The following is a 23,278-nucleotide window of genomic DNA, read 5'->3' as shown; positions in this document are numbered from 1 at the left end:
AATTAGTCCCCATTTTTTAAACATGGAGGCCCAGAATTTGCATTCACACTATCTAAGCCCTTATAATATGCTTGTTAATTAGCGTTCAGTCTAGAAAAGCATTATTTTTCAGCATCAAGTAATGAATTTGTGTGTGTGGTATTAAGCTTTTATATTGTAAAATTCAGCTCAAAAAGAAAGATTTTTTCTGCTCCACAGAGGACTGAATTTTTCAACTGTGATATATCATTTATGCATCTCATCCATTATTGATGTGTTACAGCTTTTACACGAGGCACCGATCTTTTAAAATAAAAATAAAACTACATCGTCCTGATCCGTTTCTAGTCGATATTGTTTTTAGAGTACAAGAGATTCTTGTGTTCTATGGAATTCACTTTGAAGCTTCCTTTCTTTGAACAGAAATGGCAGGAAGGCCCCCAAACAAACTGGGCTTTCCTATTTGGTGCAAGAGCTGCATGCATGTGTCTAATTTTGAATTCTGAAGTGCAAATGTCATGTAATGAAAGTATCAGCAGTCACTTAAACATGGTTAAATATGGAAACTCGGCATAAAGTCGATGTTTATTTGCAGCCAGTGACAGTGATAAGGGCAGGAGCCCTCCCGATAAGTGGCTTTTAGCCACCGTTAATCGGCTGATGGATGGATTGGTGCAAGGCTGGTCACGAAGGAAGCCATCTCACCCACTGTAATGGAACGTGCTCATCTGTCTAGCAGAGGGTGAGAGGGAGACCACGTGTGCTGTTGATTCCATTATGCTGCTCAGGGTAACCTCTGCCGCTGGTGAGAGGAGGCAAAAATCAAGAGACCTTGACCTGAATCATAGTGGAAACTTAGAGACTTGCAGAATGTCACAACTGGAAGGGATCTTAGCGACCATCTAATCCAACCCCTGTATTTTTAGATGAGGAAAATTCCATGCGTAAAAATACACCAGTATTTATTAATCAATGCACATCTATTTACTCCCTGCATAAAATCGCAGCTGGCTGCCCACTGCCCTTAAGGTGACTCCTTATTAAGACATCAAGGCCCTTCATTGTCTGGATTCTGCTTCCTTCCCACCCCAGCCCTCATATTTCTTTCTTGCTCTCTCTGTCTGTCTCTCTCTCCTCATGCTGTACCTCGACTGGGGAGCTCCAGTGTAACTCCTGTTCTAGCTTTAGGTGTCTGCTTGGATGACAGCAACACAAAGGTTTTCCCTGACTCTCCAGAACTGAGCTGGGGGTGCTTTCTGTTACCTTTTGTTCTTATTCCCCTCCTCATGATTACCTTACTGTCATATTTGTCTTTAACTCATTTGTCTCCTACTTGATCAGGAGCTCTTTAAGGATGTCTCATCCATCATTGTACACCAAGGGTCTTGCAAGGTGCCTGGCACATAGTAGGTGCTCATCAAATATCTGACACTAAATGAGATGGTTAATTATATGCCAAGCATTACAGCAGATACCAGTAATACAAAACTGACTAAGACACATTCCTGCCCTGGAAGAAATCAGGTCAATCCATTCCATTTATTCATAGTTTTTCCTAAATAGGGCATTTTTTTGTCTGGTTTATGAAATTTGAAGAAGTTGCATACCTAGAAGCTTTGAGAAAAGTGCAGGGACATTTGAAATTCCCAAATTTTCAAACAATGCTTAAAAATACCCCACCAGGTTGACTGTGGTGGTTCATGCCTGTAACCCCAGCGCTTTGAGAGGCTGAGGCAGAGGATCACTTGAGGCTGGGAGTTCAAGACCAGCCTGGGCAACATAGACCCCATCTCTATTTTAAATAAAATAAAAATTAAGAAAAGAATATCACCACCATTAACATCAGACAAAAGGAACCACAAAATAATTTAATCTAAATTAAGCTGTCCCCTCACAAGTAACAAGAAACAAGCTCATATTTGTGGTGTAAAAGAACCACTGCCAGGGTGATCTCAGTGTCCACAGCTATTCTTTCCTGTACGTGCCCAGGTAACAGGCAGGGATGAGAAATAGGAGTCCTGTAGAATGTTAGGACTTGGGCAGGCTTCGGAATGACCTAGCTCAGTCCCCTCCTCTTACAGACGAGAAAATGGCAGGCCAAAGAGAATCACTGACTCAAAGTCAAGTACCAGGTGAGTGGCCACCCCAGGCCTCTGGGCTGTGTCCCTTCTCCAATGAGGTATTATGACCCCAAACGTCGCCACCCCAAATTAGTCATCTTCAGACACATTTCCAATTGTGGTAGTGGACATTGGCTTTTTTGGTTGGCCCAGCTTCCCGTATAATTAGTAACAGTACCCTAATTTTTATTACGAAATCTACCACTCCCACACAAGGGGGAGCTCTTTCCACCCCAGCTTCAGGCATGCATCCTGAGTGACTAAAGTCAATGCACCTTCCGCCCAGCACTCTGGTTTACAATCTAAGTTGACTTAACAGGGAAGGTCCTTTTCAACTGAGCTCTTGTCTAGCTCTTATCATAGCCAGAGTTCAGGGTTAAAAGCCCCCCATGCTCTTGGCTCATCCAGGGATATCTGATATTGGGGAGGGGGCAGGATTTAGGAACAGCTCCTGGACATGGGAATGATTTACAAGTGCCAATAAGGCTCCTTAGTGACTGCTGGAAGATAACTTCCATCAAAGACAGCAATAGTAAAGTCAGATAGAGACAGTCCTTGTTTTAGACATCAGCACCCCAACTCTCACTGCCTTGAACTCATAGTTCAGGGAAGTCCATTTACTGCCATGCTCCAGCCAGCTTGTTGGATTTCTGTTTGCAAGTAATCTTCAGTTCCCAGCCACCAAAAAAATTAATTATTTAATCAAACAATTAGTTAATCCATGCAGTTAACTAGTTCATGGTGCCACGTACCCTGTAAAGGTGTAAAAAGCTGCTGCTGATTCTCAAATGTTTGGATCCACCTGCAGACACTGGCCATCTTTTTTTTTTAGACAGAGTCTCACTCTGTCACCCAGGGTGGAGTGCAATGGTGCGACCTCAGCTCACTGCAACCTCTGCCTCCTGGGTTCAAATGATTCTTCTGCCTCAGCCTCCCAAGTAGCTGGGCTTACAGGCACTCCCCATCTCTCCCAGCTAATTTTTGTATTTTTAATAGAGATGGGGTTTCACCATGTTGGCCAGGCTGGTTTCAAACTCCTGACCTCTAGTGAATCGCCCACCTCAGCTTCCCAAAGTGCTGGGATTACAGGCATGAGCCACTGTGCTGAACCTAAAATTTTTTCTTAGGCAATTAATTTCAGTTCAGAAAACTTTTATTGAGCACCTACTATATGCCAGGCCTGCATGAAGGGATACATAAATGGGTAAGATACACTGTTGGTTTTGAGGGACTTACATGGCATAACTGGGGAGTCAGGCAGGTAAAAAGTGCTGATGACCTCTCATTGTGACCTTCCTGAAGCCAGTATTCTGGGGTCAAATTCAACCAAGGAACTTACCTGTCCAGGGCAGCTCTGGCCTCAACTCAGACTGCATATGTGTAATTTTCAAGTGTACAAGGAATTTTAAAATTTTGTTTTGAAAAAAGAAAAGTACCCCGGAATGTTAAGTACAGAGGATCATTACTGCAATTTCTTCATAATGAGAGATAACTCCAAGCTCACAGTGTGTATTTTTAAAAAATAAGGCTAAATAATAGGTTGGGGCTGCTTTCAGCAGAGCTGCAGTGATGTTTATGAACGAGCAGACCTCTGGTGCGTCTGGGAAGCAGGAGATGCAGGGCCTGGTAGGAGTCATGACACCGCAAATGAGAATGATCCTACACCAAAGCAAAAATACTGTGACCTACATGCGCTCTCTTGGAGAGCTGCTGTTTGGTTGTTATTAATGTAATTAGGGAAAGAACATGTACAAGTGTGTTTAAAAGTTCCTGGTGACTTTATTAGAGTTACCACTTTTTAAAAAGCTACCACCTATCGAAAGCCTGCTGTGTGTTAGGTATTTTATATGGCAATGACTTCATTTAATGCTCATTAACTGCCCTGTGAAGTAGGTGTGGTTGTCTACTTCACAGCCTGGAAAAGTTAAGAAACTTGCTCAGGGGCATGCAGCAAGGAAGTCCACGGTGGCTATAACAGGACTTGCCTACTGATGACTGTGCCACCCATAGAAAATGAGGTCAACTCCCAACGCTAAGAGCAGGTGTCGTAGGTGTTTTATATGTTCACAGACTTTTATTAGGAAACATATACATAAAAATGTATAATATATATATATGTATATGCAGTTTAAAGAATAATGAGAAAACAAATTCTTATGAATTCACATTCTTATGTATTCGCCACCAAGCTTATGAAACAGAATATAGTTATCATTTTGTTTAAGGTTTCTTGTTCTTTTTTCTTTGTCATCTATATATGTATATGTTTTAGTGTTTCCTGTTCCCGTGACTTGATTCTTTAACATTATATTTTAGTGATTTATCCAAGTTGATTCATGTAGATGTGGTTTATTTAATTTTACTGCTACCTGGCTTACCAAGTTGTGAATATGCCACAATTTATTTATTCATTCTGTTGCTGATGGGAATTTGGATTGTTTCTGGCTTTACTAATAGCGCTGCTGTGAATTTTCTTGTGTGTACCTGTTGGTGCACACGTGTGTGTTTTAGGGTAAATACCAGTGGAATTGATAGGGTCTAGTGTAAGCATGGGTTCCTCTTGATGATAATGCCAGTGTTTACCAAAGGACTGTACCAATTTTAATTCTCATAAGCAGTGGATGAGAGCTTACATTGGTCTCCAATCTCTCCATCCTGATATTGACCAGTTTGTAAATTTTCGCCATTCTGGTGGTATTTTCTTGGAATGTTAATTTGCATTTACTGATCATTCATAGGTTTAGGCACCTTTTCATAAATTTAAGGACCATTTGTGCTTCTTCTCTTATGAAATATGTGTTTAACTCCTTTACCTGTTTTTCTTTTTCATATTGATTTGGAGTTCTTTATATTTTCTGAATGCTAATTGTATTAGTTCGTTTTCACACTGCGACAGAGAACTGCCTGAGACTGAGTAATTTATAAACAAACGAGGTTTAATTGACCCACAGCTCCACATAGCAGGGGGACCTCAGGAAACTTACAGTAATGGCAGAAGGGGAAGGAGAAGCAAGTACCTTCCTCACAAGGCAGCAGGAGAGGGGAAAGAGAGTGGAGGAAACTGTCATTTATAAAACCATCAGATCTTGTGAGCACTCACTCACTATTACGAGACCAGCATGGAGGAAACCACCCCCATGATTCAATCACCTCCCACCAGATCCTTCCCTCAACACGTGGGGAGTATGGGGATTACAATTTGAGATGAGATTTGGATGGAGATACAGAGCCAAACCATATCACTAATTTTTGTCAGTTATATGTATTGTAAATGTATTTTCAATTTGAAGCTTGTCTTTTTATTCTCTTCAGGACATTTTTATTTATCTATTTTTTGAAATGGAGTCTTGCTCTGTTGCCCAGGCTGAAGTGCAGGGGCATGATCTTGGCTCACTGCAACCTCTGTCTCCCAGATTCTCCCACCTCAGCCTCCCAAGTAGCTGGGACTATACGCATGCACCACTACGCCTGGCTAATTCAGGGCATTTTTAAAAATGAGCAAGAAGTTCTTACATTTTAAAACTTTTGGGCTGGGTGCAGTGGCTCATGCCTGTAATCCCAGCACTTTGAGGGGCTGAGCTGGGTGGATCATCTGAGGTCAGGAGTTCAAGACCAGCCTGACTAACGTGGCGAAACCCTATCTCTACTAAAAATACAAAAATTAGCTGGGCGTGGTGGCAGGCAACTGTAATCCCAGCTACTTGGGAGGCTGAGGCAGGAGAATTGCTTGAACCCAGGATGTGGAGGTTGCAGTGAGCTGAGATGGTGCATTGCACTCCAGCCTGGGCGAAAAGAGCGAAACTCCATCTCAGAAAAACAAACAAACAAACAAACAAACAAACAAAAAAAAACCCTTTTATATTTCAGACTGAAGGAAAAGTTATAAAAGTAGTACAAATATTTTTTATCCAGATTTTCTAAATGTTAACATTTTATCGCATTTGCTTTAACATTCTATCTTTTATATTTTTCTTGCTGTTGTAAATGGTGTCTTTGAAAATTGCATATTCTAACTTGGTGGTCTTTAGAGATGCAATTGACTTTTTATATTTTTTTCTATAGAATTTTGATAAACTCTCCAATTCTAACATTTTTATACATCATTTGGCATATTTTCCAGGTAAGTAATTAAGTCATCTGCAAATAATGACAGTTTTTGTTTTGTTTCCAGTCTTTTTCATGTTGTACTTCTCTGATTGATGCCTTCAGTACCAAGTTGAATAAGTATATTAATAGCGAGCATTCTTGTCCCCTTCCTTGTCTTGAAGGCAACATTTTCAACATTTCACCATAAAGGATGATGTTTGTGGTAGTTTTTTGTTTTTCCTTTCTTTCGTTTTTGAGGTTGCCCATGATCGGGTGTGGAAGTTCCCTCTCATTCCTAGTTTGAGAAGGATTTTATTTAAAAAAAAAATGAGTTAATATTACATTTTATTGAATACTTTTCCCTGCGTTTACTGAAAAGATCATTTTTTTTCTCCTTTAATCTGTAAATGGAGTGGATTTCATTAATCAGTTTTCTAGTATTACATTCTTGGGATAAACCCAACTTGTTTTTATGCATTATCTTTGTTTATACATGGCTGGATTCAGCTTGCCAATATTTTGTCTAGGACTTCGGTATCTATGTTCATGAATGAGATTAGCCCATCACTTTCCTTTTGATTCTGTCTTTGTCTAGTCTGGATAACAAGGTTAATGTTTTGGTCATCTTTTGCTACACAAAAATTTGTTCTAAGTATTTGTTGTACATAAAAAACTACCCCAAACTGAGTGGTGTAAAACAACAACAATTATTTATTATTATTATCTCTCATGGCTCTGGGGGTTGACAGGGCTCAACTAAGTGGCTCTTGATTGGGATCTTTCATGTGTTTGCAGCCAGAGGGTGGCTGGGCATCACTTGAAAGGCTTTCTTGCCCATTTGCCTGCTGCCTGATTTGGGAAGACTCAAACAGGTGGAGCTGGAAAGCTGAGACTCATAGGTATCTCTTCCTAGCTCTATTTGTTTTGGTTTCTTCCGCATGGCAGCTTCCAAGTCATTGAGCTCCCAGAGACATCCAGAGCAAATATCCCAAGAGAAACTGGTAGAAGCTGCATAGCCTTTTCAAACCTTGGAAGTCATATGGCTCCTCTTCTGCTGCATCTTGTTTGCTGAGGAAGTCATATCAGGTTTCAGGGGAGGGCACAGAGACTTCACCTTTTTTTTCTCACTATATTGCCCAGGCTGACCTTGAACTGCCCCGGCTGACCTTGAACACTTGGGCTCAAGTGAACGTCTCAAACTGCAGCCATATACCACCATTCCCAGCTGACTTCACCTTTTCAAGGAAGATGTTTCAAAGAGCCTGTGACATGATTTAAAATCATTATACTTAAACTAGCCCCATAAAATAATTTCAGCAGTGTTTCCTCTATTTTTTCATCCTCCAGACTATTTGTGTGAGATTAGCATTAATCTGTTCTGGAAATTTTGGTAGTGCTGACCTGTAACACCAAGTGGACCTTGCATTTTCTTTGTGGGGCCACTTTTGACTACACATTAAATTTTGAAAATGGATATAGGGCTCTTTATCTTTTCTGTTTCTTGTTGAATCTTACTTTTAGGGCATGTAGATTTATTACTCATAGATAGGCAGCACGGATAAACGGAAGCCTAGGATCCATGGTGAGCCGGTCCAGCAGGGCTCAGGAAAGCTGCCCAGGGTAGATGGACTCTCATCTGCCTGTGCCCCATGTTGCACCACAGCTGAGGGGCCCCAAAATCACTCTGCCCTGGCCTGAGTTTATGTACTCTGGGCGTCACCTGGCTCGCTGAGCACCAGTGTTGCAGAATATCCAGTTCTAGAAGGAATAAGGACATATCTCTGGTTGTTCTGGACATTTCCTCCTTATCTCAGGATGCCGCATTCTCAGTCCCTCCTGCCTGAGAAATGTAAGCAAGAGAGGGAAGAGCTGGGTCAGCCAAGGTCATCTGGAGACCTGTGCTACAATTGTGGTGCCTGCAAACTCTATTGCAATTAGTCATGTACAACATACTTTCCCAGACTATGAGCTCTTTGAGGCCAGGAACTATTTATAGTTTATCTCCATATTCATGTGCTTGGCACCATGCCTGGCTCATCATAACCGTCTTGCTGAATGCAGATGGTAGAGTAAAAGCATAAAGAAGTGTGTAGTCAGGAAGTCTGCCAATTTAGGCAGTCAGGTGGAAGGTTTAACAGGGGAAGCAATATTTGAGCTGTGCTTACAAGATGATTTGGTATTAACTAGGCAAGAGAGTGGAAGGAAAGACATTGGAAACAGCACCAGTGAAGACACAGAGATATAACACAGTGCAGGATAACTGCAGGCTGTATTCGTCCATTTTCATACTGCTATGAAGAAATACCTGAGACTGGGTAATTTATAAAGAAAAAGAGGTTTAAAGGACTCAACAGTTCCACATGGCTGGGGAGGCCTCACAATCATAGTGGAAGGTGAAGGAGGAGCAAACACACATCTTACATGGTGGCAGGCAAGAGAGCGTGTACAGGGGAAATGCCCTTTACAAAACCATCAGATCTTGTGAGACTTTTTCACTATCACGAGAACAGTACGGGAAAAACCTGGCCCCATGATTCAATTACCTCCTGCTGGGTCCCTCCCATGACACCTAGAGATTATCGGAATCACAATTCAAGATGAGATTTGGGTGGGGAAACAGCCAAACCATATCAGAGGGCTATAGGTCAGTGTCTTCAGAGAGCCTATCAGAGTGCTTGGCTCACAGTGGGTGCTGAGTAAATGCTTGTAGATGAATGAATGAATGAATGAATGAATGAATATACTGATATCCTTTACTTTCTTACTGTAAGAACATTTCTGTCTGCAAGACCAAGTCTATTGTTTGTGTTTTAAAATGTAGATTTTATTATTATTCAGATATGATGAGGCCAACAGATCACGAGATGATAGCTATTGCAAAGAGAGTTTGTTACTCATGGTTCCCAAGAAGAAGGGACAGGCCACATTATGGGGTTAGGGACACATAAGGAATCACTAGGGTTGGTCAAGAGGCAGAGGGAGAAAGGGGAAAACATGGGCAAGGGCATTTATGGTGGTTTCTGCAGGAAGAAATGGGCGAGGCAGGATAAGCAAGTTTAGGCTTGGTTAGTTTGAGTAATTTCTGTGCGCTCTGGGGGAATAGGGGCTGTCTCTAGTTACCTGGTACGTAACCCTGGAGTGATTAGGGCAGGTAGGTTTTAGCCCTGAGTGTGAGAACTCAATAAAGGAGGGGGTTGGGCTATGGGCTCTTGATGGATGTGTTCGCAGACAAAAAGTGCACTTGTAGATGAGTTTAGTTTAGTTTTGTTTTGTTTTTGAGACGGAGTCTCGCTCTGTCACCCAGGCTGGAGTGTAGTCGTGCGATCTTGGCTTACTGCAACCTCCATCTCCTGGATTCAAGCAATTCTCCTGCCTCAGCCTCCTGAGTAGCTGGGATTACAGGCACATGCCACCACACCTGGCTAATTTTTGTATTTTTAGGAGAGACGGGGTTTCACCATGTTGGTCAGGCTGGTCTCGAACTCCTGACCTCGTGATCTGCCCAACTCAGCATCCCAAAGTGCTGGGATTACAGGCGTGAGCCACCGTGCCCAGCCTGAGTTTCTTTTTTACTATCTCTAAGAATTGTCTAACCCTGGGAAGGGCAGTTCCCCAAGATTCATCAAGGTCCCAAGATGTCAATGCAGCAAATATTGAAACTAGAAAACACAGTGATTATAGTTTGATAATTAGAGAATTCTGTCTCTTAGGTCATTTGGTGATAGAGCTGTGATCACTGGGAACTTTCATGACCTGTTTTGTCTTGATACCACCCATTTTCATGCCAATTTTTTGCCATATTTTATTATTTCATTTATTCATTCATTTAATAAATACTTACTGAGCATCCACTGTAAACCAGGCCCTGTGTCAGACTCTGGCCCTGGCAACTTGGTCAAGAGAGACAGCCTAGGAAGCAAGTGGGGTTCCTGCCTGCATGGTTAGTGCTCTAATGAAGCCCTAAATACTGTTATCTTCAGAGGCTCCTTGCCCTCCCCTGGATTCCTCAGGTAGGAAGGTACCTTGATGTCAAGTTTAGTGCCATCTCTGGAGGCAGTTTCATTTCTCATAATGGAGGATTTGCTTTTAATCAAAGAGAAGGCCTTTTGTCAGTCTGAGAGCTTTGTCTTTTTTGTGACTTGCAGATAGACATTTTAATAATAGGACTAGATACGTGGCTTTTGGAGACCAGGCTGTGACTTTAAATAGTGTGAAGACCCCAATGGCTGGATTCACAGGGGCAATCTGAATACTGATCATGAATTTTTAAATGGCCTTAGAAAGTGCAGCATGATTTTAGGAGAGATTTCCAATTAACTTGGGCTGTTCAAAGCAGCTCTATGCCTGGGAAAGAGAATGCATGAGAATTTTCCAAAGAGCTTTATCTCTTGAAACAGAAAATATAAATGGTAGTGGGGGAACAAAAATCAAAGTTACTGAATATGGAAATCACCACTTTGGGGTTTATGAGAACCACATCCTGCTAACTCCCTGCTATGCGGTGGGGCTTTCAGAGGTAATGAGGCAAGTACCAGAGTGTCAAATGTCTGCCTTGCTTTATACTTACGTGTGCTCTTGTCCTGGTCCTCCTGCTGGTAGGGTACATGCTCAGCCCAGGCAGAGATGGTGTCTGACTCCTCCTTCTAGTCTCCTGGGGAAAATCTTGCACTCAGCAGGCACTTAATGCACTCTGGTGGGATTGAACTGAAAAGACAAGACTCCCCAGGAAGGCATAGGGAGACCTCCTGTTGCCTATTACTCTGCTCTGAATTGGAGGCAGAGCAGCCTCTCTGAGGCTACAGGCAAAGGCTTTTGCCTTCTGCATGGAGGAAGGAAAATAGCTCTTACTGAGCGTTTACCATATGCCTGGTAGGCACCTTGCAGCACTTTTTCATCAGTCCTCTTGATAACCCTTTGTAATCGGTATTGTTACCCCCATTTTACAGATGAGGAAATAGAGGCACTGAAGAATAAGCTCTCCTGAATGATTTTCACTGGAAAGATTTTTCAACATTCCATCTGTCCACTCCACCAGCCTGAGACAGCCATCTTTACTGAGGTTTTGAACAGGTAAGCAGGAGGTAACGCACTCTCAAAAGTGTTTAAAAGGATTAAGCAATTCAAAGCATACCTCCAAGGAACCCCCGCCAGAGATGCTGAATCTTGAGTTTGCTTTCTTCCTCTGAAGGGCATCTGAACTTTCACCTGACTCCTTACTTACCCTTAGCTCAAATGGGGGCAGGTTCAAGCAGGAAATCGGATGGCCTGAGAGGTGCTGCCACTGTAATTAAGAACAGAGCAGACCATTGCCAAGACTCGAGAAAGTTGTATGCCTCTTAATCTGGTTTGTTTAATTAGGCCTTTTACTAATGCCCAAGTTATGGCCCTTCTGAAGGTGGCTAGAAGCAGGTGTTGGGGTGGAAGTGGGCTTAAAACCCAGAGCCCAGTGGCTGCTCCCCAAAAGAAAAATGGGCAATAACACTAAAATTGTACGTATACCTCAACTTAGTCCACAAAACTGAGGTTCAAGCACTGAACCACCTGCCTGATCATTGTCACCACAGGGCATGATCATTTACATTCTGGACTTGACAGTACATCAGAGAGCGTGGACTTATGTTTGGACATTTAAAAACCGCCTCCTCGGGAGGCAGAGGTTGCAGTGAGCTGACATCACACCACTGCACTCCAGCCTGGGTGACAGAGGGAGACTCTGTCTCAAAAAAACAAAACAAAACACCATCTGAATATCGCATTCAAAATAAATTTTAAAAAGTTATCAAAAACTTCCTAAATGATGCAGATTCTTAGGATGATACAGGTATTTGACTTTGAAGAGGACAAAGCTGATTGCAATTCTTCTCCTGACACTAGACTCTCTGACAGTGTGTGTGGCTCCCTTAACTTTCCACATCTTCCTTCTTTCTTCTTTCCTAGCTTCATTCCTTCTGTATCTCCTGCATCTCAGACATCCTAGCAGAAACTGCTAATCATTTCTCAATGTGCATTCTCCTCTTCTTCCTTCAGGAGAACCCTCAAGTTTTTGCTGAGGAGATAGCTGCTCAGCTAAAAACCAGATTTCTCAGCCTCCCATGCAAATATGTGACAATGTGACTCTTTTCTTGCCAGTGGTGTGTGAGCAAAAATAATACATGCAACTTTTGAAAGCGCAATTAAAAAAAAGAAGCATGCCTTGTTCTTCCTCCACTTTCTCCTTTCCTCTGCTTGGCACATAGCTATGATGGCAGGAGTTGGAGCAGCCATTTTGGGCCATGAGATGAAAGCCTTATATTGAGCCATGTTTTGAGCAGAAGAACAGAAAAGAAGGAACCTGGGCCCCTGACATTACTGAGCCACCATAAAGACCTAGGCTCTCTACTTGAACTTCAGGTAAGAGAGAAATAAACTTCAATATTGTTTAAGCCATTGTATTTGGGCGTTTCTCTATTACAGCAGCCTACCATTTATGCTATCATAAGTCATAGATGTATCTTTTTTTTTTTTTTGAGACGGAGTCTCTCTCTGTCACCCATGCTGGAGTGCAATGGTGCGATCTCCGCTCACTGCAAGCTCCACTTCCCGGGTTCATACCATTCTCCTGCCTCAGCCTCCCGAGGAGCTGGGACTATAGGCACCCGCCACTATGCCCAGCTAATTTTTTGTATTTTTAGTACAGACGGGGTTTCACCGTGTTAGCCAGGAGGGTCTCGATCTCCTGACCTGATGATCCACCCACCTCAGCTTCCCAAAGTGCTGGAATTACAGGCATGAGCCGCTGCGCCCAGCCAATAGATGTATCTTTAAAGCCAGCTATAGGTAATATTCAGGATACAGAATTAATGGGTAACAGACTGGAAGTCAACAGAGCAATTCACCCATCCATGACTTGCTGGTCAAAACTCTTTAGCAGCTGAAAGACTGTAGAAGAGCATGTCTCGTGGTAGCATCCACCCAAAAAAAGGTGGAATGGAGAGGTTTCAATGGAACGGAAGTCAGACAGACATGAGTGCACTGATTAGCTCTGTGGCTTTGGGTAATTCTTAATACCCTTTCTCAGTTTCTCCTTCTATTAAATGGATACAATAACTCTTGCCTGACTATTTTGTGAATCAATAAGACCACATGTTTAAAGAGAAGCATAGTGTGAATGAAAGAGCCAGAAGGTCTGGATTTGAGTCCCATCTGCCATTAACTTGCTGGGTTGCCTTAGGCAAATCACTGCACTTCTCTGGGCCTGTTCCCACATCCTTCAAATGGGGAAGTTTAGACTGGATTATCTCTGAGGTCTTTTCCTGCTCAGACATTGTATGGTTCAACAAATCAGGCTATAATATTATGATGAGAGTCAGAATTTACAGCAACATTTTGCTGAAGGTGGCCTGGCTGGCACTGGTTCCTGAGAGTGGATTGTGTGTATCAGTTCTTAAATTGGTAGTCGGTTCTTAAATTGGGTCAGGATGGCAGCTTGAAATAGGCCATAGTAGGAGTATTTACACCACAGAAATTGGCAAACACTATGAAGTGGGGCTCCCCCATACCCTCCACAGAGAGCTGGTTATTAAGCACTTACCCACATGCCATTTACTACAAGGAAAGAAAAAGTTTTTGTATGCCTTGGTGCTCTCAGCAGCAAGTAACTAGTAAAGCTTAAGATGAGAACTTGCAAGTACTTGTTTATAATGTACGGAAGACGGAGGGGGGAAAATTAGAAGTTACTCCACTTCTAGATCCCAGGTGCCCTGGTCCAGTGCTAAGTTATAGTAAATGGGCCCCTTGTGGCATGAAGGAGTTGGTATCTCTCCCTCAGTCACCAACTCACCTGGGCTTATTGTTGTGTTGTGCTTCTGGTGCGCCATTTTGTCATTTAATTAAAACTGGAGGCTTGAGATAATGGGCTGGTTGTGCCTGCAACCCCACCCTGGGTAAAAGTTGGGCCCCTGGGAGCAGGAAAAAAGGTCTTCCAAGGCACCAAGTGATCAGGAGCAGTCGTTACATTATTCCAGTTAATCCAAATGAAGTAGTTACCCAAGGCCCTGACTGATCTAGCCAAGTGGGACCTGTGGCTTGGAAAATGTTTAGAGATTCTGGACCAAGGGATTACCCACTTACTCATTCTCACCATTTAGAGTGTCTTCTCCAAAGCGTATTTTGATATACAGCACTTCCTTGATATGCTGGTAGCAATTCTTCCCACCCCAAAATAACTCATGGTTAAATAAGTTTGGGAAACACTGAATTTAACAAAGATAAACAGGTTATTTATGGCACTACTCCTCAGATATTTTCATAAATTAAAGTAGTGCTTCTCAAACTGTCTGTGGTGATGGATCAGATTTTAAAATTTCTATTCAATGCATGATTTGGAAATCAACACATCCTATTGCCCATGACTAATAACAGCTCTTGTCTTGTGCACTTATTGTGCAAGTGTGGACATTCAACCTGGTCAAAATCTTTCAATGAGATGAGTTCATGGCTATGCACTTGGATGACCCAGCAATGTCCAATTGCTGTAAAAGTCTCTAGTTGGGAGTGAGACTGGCCCTTTGGTTTGCATGGGAGCTGGGTGAGGCCTGTGACTACTGGCTTTCCCCACTTCCCTGATAACCTGCATGACTCAGCAGAGGAAGCCATAATCCTCCTAGGTACACAACTCTGGTGACCTGAGAGTCTCACTCCCATTCTCCACAGCAGCTGCAGCAAGACCCACCCAAGAGAGCCTGAGCTCAGACACTCCTAGCCCTGCCCCCACCTGATGCTCCTTCCCTACCCACCCTGGTAGCCAAAGGCAAAGGGCATATAATCTTGGGAATCCCCACCCACTGCTGGTCCCTCTCCATACTACTATAGCTGATGCTTTCTGGAAAGCACCACCTCCTGGCAGGAGGCCAACCCGCACAAAAATAGAGCATTAAACCACCAAAGCTAAGAACCCTCAAGGAGACCATTGCACCCTGTCCCCACTGCCACCTCTACTGGAACAGGCACTGGTATCCATGGGTGAGGGTCCCATAGAAGGTTCACATCACAGGACTCTGTGCAGACAACCCCCAGTACCAGGTTAGACTTCCTAGGTGGCTAGACCCAGAAAAGAGACAACAATCACTGCAGTTTGGCCCACAGGATGCCACATCCATAGGCAAAGGGGGAGAGTACTACATCAAGGGAACACCCCATAGGATAAAATAAACTGAGCAACAGCCTTGAGCCCCAGACCTTCCCTCTGACAGAGTCTACCCAAATGAGAAGGAACCAGAAAACCAACCCTGGTAATATGACAAAACAAGGCTCTTAACACCCCCTAAAAATCACACTAGTTCACCAGAACTGAATCTAAACCAAGAAGACATCCCTAATTTACCTGAAAATGAATTCACGAAGTTAGTTATTAAGCTAATCAGGGAGGCACAAGAGAAAGGCAAAGCCCAATGCAAGGAAATCCAAAAAATGATATGACAAGTGATGGGAGAAATATTCAAGGAAAAAGATAGCTTAAAGAAAAAACAATCAAAAATTCAGGAAACTTTAGACACACTTTTAGAAATGTGAAGTGCTCTGGAAAGGCTCAGCAACAGAACTGAACAAGTAGAAGGAAGAAATTCAGAGCTCAAAGACAGGACTTCAAATTAACTCAATCAAACAAAGACAAAGAAAAAATAATAAGAAAATGTGAACAAAGCCTCCAAGAAGTCTGGGATTACGTTAAATGACCAAACCTAAGAATAATTGGTGTTTCTGAGGAAGAAGAGAATTCTAAAAGTTTGAAAAACATATTTGGAGGAGTAATCAAGGAAAACTTCCCCAGCCTTGCTAGAGATCTAGACATCCAAATACAAGAAGCACAAAGAACACCTGGGAAATTCATCACAAAAAGATCTTCGCCCAGGCACATTGTCATCAGGTTATCCAAAGTTAAGACAAAGGAAAGAATTTTAAGAGCTGTGAGACAGAAGCACCAGGTAACTTACAAAGAAAAACCTATCAGGCTAAGAGGAGCTTTCTCAGCAGAAACCCTACAACCTAGAAGGGATTGGGGCCCTATCTTCAGCGTCCTCAAACAAAACAATTATCAGCCAAGATACAGCCTTTTTCAGACAAACAAATGCTGAGAGAATTTGCCATTACCAAGCCACCACTACAAGAACTGCTGAAAAGAGCTCTAAATCTTGAAACAAATCCTAGAAATACATCAAAACAGAACCTCTTTAAAGCATAAATCACACAGGACCTGTGAAACAAAAATACAAATCAAAAAGCAAAAACAAAAGACAAAAAAACCAAAGTACACAGGCAACAAAGAGCACAATGAATACAACAGTATCTAAACATTTCAACACTAACATTGAATGTAAATGGCCTAAATGCTCCACCTGAAAGATACAGAACCTCAGAATTAATAAGAACTCACCAACCAACTACCTGCTGCCTTAAGGAGACTCACCTAACACATAAGGACTCACATAAACTTATAGTAAATGGGTGGGAAAAGGCATTTCATGCAAATGGAGGCCAAAAGAGAGCAGGGGTAGCCATTCTTATATCAGACAAAACAAACTTTAAAGCAACAGCAGTTAAAAGAGACAAAGAGAGACATTATGTAATGGTAAAAGGCCTTGTCCAACAGGAAAATAACATAATCCTAAATATATATGCACCTAACACCGGAGCTTCCAAATTTATGAAACAATTACTAATAGACCTAAGAAATGAGATAGACAGCAACACAATAATAGTGGGGGACTTCAATACTCCACTGACAGTACTGGACAGGTCATCAAGACAGAAAATCAACAAAGAAACAATGGATTTAAACTATACCTTGGAACAAATGGACTTAACAGATATATACAGCGCATTTCACCCAACAACCACAGAATATACATTCTATTCAACAGTGCATGGAACTTTCTCCAAGATAGACCATATGATAGGCCATAAAAGGAGCCTCAATAAATTTAAGAAAATTGAAATTATATCAAGCACTCTTTCAGACCACAGTGGGATAAAAGTGGAAATCAACACCAAAAGGAACCTTCAAAGCCAGGCAAATACATGGAAATTAAATAACCTGCTCCTGAATGAACATTGGGTTAAAAATAAAATCAAGATGGAAATTAAAAAGTTCTTTGAACTGAATGACGATAATGACACAAACTACCCAAACCTCTGGATTACAGCAAAGGCAGTGCTAAGAGGAAAGTTCATAGCCCTAAATGCCTACATCAAAAAGACTGAAAGAGCACAAACTGACATTCTAAGGTCATACCTCATGAACTAGAGGAACAAGAAAACACCAAACCCAAACCCAGCAGAAAAAAGGAAATAACCAAGATCAGAGCAGAACTAAATGAAACTGAAACAAACAAACAAAAAACCCCACAAAAGATAAGTGAAACGAAAACCTGATTCTTTGAAGAGATAAATAAAATGGATAGACCATTAGCAAGATTAACCGAAAAAAGAGAAAATCCAAATAATCTCACTAAGAATGAATCAGGAGATATTACAACTGACGTCACTAAAATACAAAAGATCATTCAAGGCTACTTTGAACACCTTTATGCATATAAACTAGAAAACTTAGAAGAGATGGATAAATTCCTGGAAAATCAAACCCTCCTAGCTGAAATCAGGAAGAATTAGGTACCTTGAACAGACCAATGACAAGCAGCAAGATTGAAATGGTAATTAAAAAATAACCAACACAACAGAATTCTACCAATCATTCAAAGAAGAATTGGTACCAATCCTTTTGACACTATTCCACAAGATAGAGAAAGAAGGAACCCTTCCTAACTCATTCTATAAAGCCAGTATCACTCTAATACCAAAACCAGGAAAGGATATAACCAAAAAAGAAAACTACAGACTGATATCCTTGATGAACATACATGCTAAAATCCTTAACAAAATACTAGCTAACTGAATCCAACAACATATCAAAAAGATAATCCGCCATGATCAAGTGGGTTTCATACCAGGGATGCAGGGATGGTTTAACATACACAAGTCAATAAATGTGATACACAATATAAACACAATTAAAAACAAAAGTCACATGATCATCTCAATAGATGCAGAAGAAGCATTCAAGAAAATCCAGCATCCCTTTATGATTAAAATTCCCAGCAAAATCGGCATACAAAGGACATTCCTTAATGTAATAAAAGCCATCTATGACAAACCCACAGCCAACGTAATACTGAATGGGGAAAAGTTGAAAACATTCCCTCTGAGAAGTTGAAAGCATTCCTGCTGAGAACTGGAACAAGACAAGCATGCCCACTCTCACCACTCCTCTTCAACATAGTACTGGAAGTCCTAGCCAGAGCAATCAGACAAGAGAAAGAAATAAAGGGCATCCAAATCAGTAAAGAGGAAGTCAAACTGCCACTGTTTGCTGATGATATGACCATTTACCTTAAAAACCCTAAAGACTCCTCCAGAAAGCTCCTAGGACTGATAAAATAATGCAGCAAAATTTCCAGATACAAGATTAATGTACACAGATCAGTAGCTTTTCTATATGCCAACAGTGACCAAGTGGAGAATCAAATCAAGAACTCAACCCATTTTACAATAGCTGCAAAAAAAAAAAAAAATACTTAGGAATATACCTAACCAAGGAATTGAAAGACCTCTACAAGGAAAACTACAAAACACCACTGAAAGAAATCATAGACAACACAAACAAATGGAAACATGTTCCATGCTCATAGATGGGTAGAATTAATATTGTGAAAATGACCATACTGTCAAAAGCAATCTACAAATTCAATGCAATCCCTATCAAAATACCATGACCATTCTTCACAGGATTAGAAAAAACAATTCTAAAATTCATATGGAACCAAAAACGGGCCAGCATAGCCAAAGCAAGACTAAGCAAAAAGAACAAATCTGGAGGCATCACGCTACCTGATTTCAAACTGTACTATAAGGCCATGGTCACCAAAACAGTGTGGTAATGGTATAAAAATAGGCACAGGGACCAATGAAACAGAATAGAGAATCCAGAAATGAACACAAATACTTACAGCCAACTGATCTTCGACAAAGCAAACAAAAACATAAAGTGGGGAAAGGTCACCCTTTTCAACAAATGGTACTGGGACAATTGGCTAGCCACATGTAGGAGAATGAAACTGGATTCTGACCTCTCACCTTATACAAAAATCAACTCAAGATGGATTAAGGACTTAAACCTAAGTCCCAAAACTATAAAAATTCTAGAAGATAACATTAGAAAAACCCTTCTAGATATTGGCTTAGGCAGAGATTTCATGACCAAGAACCCAAAAGCAAATACAATAAAAACAAAGATAAATAACTGGGACCTAACTAAACTAAAGAGCTTTGGCATGGCAAAAGGAACAGTCAGCAGAGTAAACAGACAACCCACAGAGTAGGAGAAAATCTTCACAATCTATACATCTGACAAAGGACTAATATCCAGAATCTACAACGAACTCAAACAAATCAGTAAGAAAAAAAAAATCCCATCAAAAAGTAGGCCAAGGACATTACTAGACAATTCTTAAAAGAAGATATACAAATGGCCAACAAACATATGAAAAAATGCTCAACATCACTAATGATCAGGGAAATGCAAATCAAAACCACAATGCAATACCACCTTACTCCTGAAATGGCTACAATCAAAAAATACAAAAAACAGTGGAGGTTGGCACGGATGTGGTGATCAGGGAACACTTCTACACTGCTGGTGGAAACATAAACTAGTACAGAAGCTGCAGAAAACAGTGTGGAGCTTTCTTAAAGAACTAAAAGTAGACCTACCATTTGATCCAGTAATCCCACTACTGGGTATCTACCCAGAGGAAAAGAAGTCATTACTCGAAAAAGATACTTGCACATGCATGTCTATAGCAGCATAATTCATAATTGCAAAATTGTGGAACCAACACAAATGCCCATCAATCAACAAGTGGATAAAGAAACTGTGGTGTGTGTGTATATATGTATATACACAATGGAATACTGCTCAGCCATAAAAAGGAATGAATTAACAGCATTTGCAGTGACCTGGATGAGATTGGAGACTATTATTTTAAGTGAAGCAACTCAGGAATGGAAAACGAAATATCGTATGTTCTCACTGATATGTGGGAGCTAAGCTATGAGGACGCAAAAGCATAAGAATGATACAGTGGACTTTGAGGACTTGGGGGGAAGAGTGAGAGAGAGGCAAGGGATAAAAGACTACAAATATGGTTCAGTGTATACTGCTTGGGTGATGGGTGCACCAAAATCTCACAAATCACCACTGAAGAACTTACTCAAGTAACCAAATACCACCTGTACCCCAATAACTTATGGAAAAATTTTTTAAATGACTGAAAAAATACCTAATTGTTAATTAGGATGTAGAACAATAGAAACTTTCATACATCACTAGTGGGGGTGTAAAATTATTCCAATGGTACCATAGAAAACTGTTTAGCAATTTATGAAAATATTAAATGTGTGTCTGCCATATTTTAAAAAAGGTCTCTAGTTGCTCACCTTCATATTTTGTAACTATTTGCCATGTTATGGTGCAAACCATCTATGGCACAGTGCATAGGCCCAACTTCGAGTAGTGCTGTGCTTGAGTACCTGGCTGTGCCTCTTAACCAAATGAAGCATGGTTCTACTCCAATAAGACCTGCTCCACTCACTGCAATTTCTGGGTTTGAGCTGGTCACTGAGCAGTGTGTCCAGCTGCTGTCGACAGTGCAGCTCTGTCAGGGCTGAATGTCCCAGGCCTGTGGGACATTACCCCAGCACAGCAAGAGGCGAATTTCCAGAGTCCAGAGAGGACACTGTCCTGGGAAGTAGTACCATCTCTGGAAAGGGTCCAATAAAAACCAGGTAAGTCCTTAAACATAAAGGCAAAAAGGGTAGCCCTGGCTTCCTTTCTGTCTTCCACAGACTCAAAAACAAAAATACAGAAAAGGTACAGTAGCCTTGGGGTTTGACCTCTATTAATTATGAGGGGCATGAAAATGGGAAGTGCTTCAGAGGCAACTGAGATGGTCTGTGGGGAGCAATTTGCTCACTCCCATGTGAGGCCAGTGAGCCACAGCTTAAGGATCACATGTGCCTGTTAGACTTGGGCAGCCCTCAGCCAGGACAGAGGCAGCAAGGCCCAGGCCCAGCTCCCGACTCTAGCATTATTTCTCCACAGCTTGACAGGTGGGTGCCTGGGCAAGCATCTGCCCCCTCTTTTTCCTTCCCTTTTCTTCTCTTGTGCTCATTCTCCTCATGCATCCGCAATGGAAGTCAAGTGTAAATAGAAGGCTCCGACTCCAGGGGCAGGCGGCTGTCAGGGTTCCCTCCTTCTCTCGGAAATGCTCACTGTCCCTGCCAACTGTTTATTCTGTACCTGTCAGAGCTGGCTCCCTCCAATGTCTCTATGGACAGATTCCCTCCTCAGTGAAGAGTGTCAGTGACCCGAGAAGTCCCTGGAATCAGGCTGTATCTCAGAGCAGAGATGGTTTCAGCTGGGGGTTTTTCCTCTCCCTTTCACCAGTCCAGCATTTAGTGTGAGGAACTATTTATGCATGAGGTGGGCCTGGGTGATAGTTATGGGAAAAGGGGTGCTGTGGAAGGATTCTACCAGATACAGGATGCCAGCGTCATCCCCAGTGCCACATCTTGCTACATTCCTACTATTATGGCCCCCATACTGGTCCAGACACAGCAAGACCCTGGGAAGGTTGGGCATCAGGTAGAGTTGGCTTTTGAGGTCTCCCTCATGTCAAGTGGAGATGTCCAGCCAGTGTGTGAGGAGGGGTGATAGGATTTGGCACTGTGTCCCGACCCAAATCTCATCTCCAAATGTAATCCCCATGTGTCAAGGGAAGGACCTGTGATCTCCGTGTTGAGGAATGAAAGTGATTGGACCATGGCAGTGGTTTCCCCCATGCTGTTCTCATGATAGTGAGTGTGTTCTCACAAGATCTGATGGCTTTATAAGTATTTGGAAGTTCCTCCTTCATGCTTCTCTCTCCTGCCACCGTGTGAAGAAGGTGCCTGCTTCTGCCATGATTGCAAATTTTCTGAGTCCTCCCCAGCCATGCGGAACGGTGGGTCAATTAAACTTCTTTCCTTTACAATTACCCAGTCTCAGGTGGTATTCTTTATAGCAGTGTGAGAATGGACTAATACAAGGGAAGAGGCAGGCCATTTGTTGACACCATGGGAGTTGACACCATGGGAGTTGACACCATGGGAGTTGAGGTGGAGATTTCTGAGGCAGGCTGTGTGGATCTGAGGTGAGAGTCTGAGAGAGCACCCAGTTAGCAAGAGGGAGTAGCAAGAAGAATTTGGAAAGGAGGCTAGATGGAGACCTTAGACGAGTAGAGCAGAAACCAGGAGAATGTAGCACGTCATCAGGTCAGAGAGGAGAGGATTAACAGTGTTGTGTTGCCAGGAGATCAAGGAGGCTCAAGCCTGAGGAAGGCAGATGGTTGGTGATTAAGATAGATCCAGAGCAAGGTGGCCAGGCATGGCTGTGCACACTGCACACCCCCGGGGGAGTCGTCTACACCCTGGTCTGTGGGATGGTGACCCCTGGAGTTGTGTGGTGTATAACTTGTGTGGCTACTGGGGACACCCTGCTCATGAGAATCTTATCAGCCTGGGGTGAAGGAAGAAGCCCCATCATGAGCTGTTGGAGTGTGAGCAGGAGGCACGGTGGAGCTGGAGCGGTGAGGGTGACCCGTGAAAGGAGTTTAGATGTGAAGGAAAGAAAAAGATATAGTGGCTGGAAAGAATATCTGGCTTGAGGGAAAACAACCTTATTTTACACTTGGAAATCTGAGCATGATTTAGGCAAAAGCAACCACAACAACAAAAACCCCACTAAAGTAGGAGAGAGAACAGATGAGGGCGAGTGAAGAGAGAGAGGAATCCATCCATTCAGAAAGCGGTCTTTATTGCCAGCCTCCTGAGTGTCTTCTCATCGTGTGCTGGAATGTAGCTGTGGAGACAGGACAGCTCCCGCCCTCACGAAACTTATAGTGAATGACCAGTGACACTACAGAGAGGCAGAGAAGGGTGGGTGGGGTGGGGTTGGGTTTGTGGGG

General features: G+C 42.2%; 1 protein-coding gene across 1 annotated transcript in view; it reads left to right on the top strand.

Moving 5' to 3' along the window:
* The window catches only part of LOC116476392 (uncharacterized), a 171,657-nt gene that overhangs the window by 116,352 nt on the left and 32,027 nt on the right, over positions 1 to 23,278 (top strand). The window contains exons 2-3 of the transcript XR_004250208.2: positions 11,132 to 11,255; positions 12,422 to 12,575. The gene's annotated coding sequence lies outside the window, so the exon portion shown is untranslated. The remainder of the gene's footprint in view (positions 1 to 11,131; positions 11,256 to 12,421; positions 12,576 to 23,278) is intronic.

The sequence above is a fragment of the Hylobates moloch genome, unplaced genomic scaffold, assembly GCF_009828535.3.
Source record: "Hylobates moloch isolate HMO894 unplaced genomic scaffold, HMol_V3 SCAFFOLD_11, whole genome shotgun sequence".
Taxonomy (NCBI): domain Eukaryota; kingdom Metazoa; phylum Chordata; class Mammalia; order Primates; family Hylobatidae; genus Hylobates; species Hylobates moloch.
The sequence above is the reverse complement of the archived record's forward strand: the minus strand, read 5'-3'. Positions and strand labels throughout refer to the sequence as shown.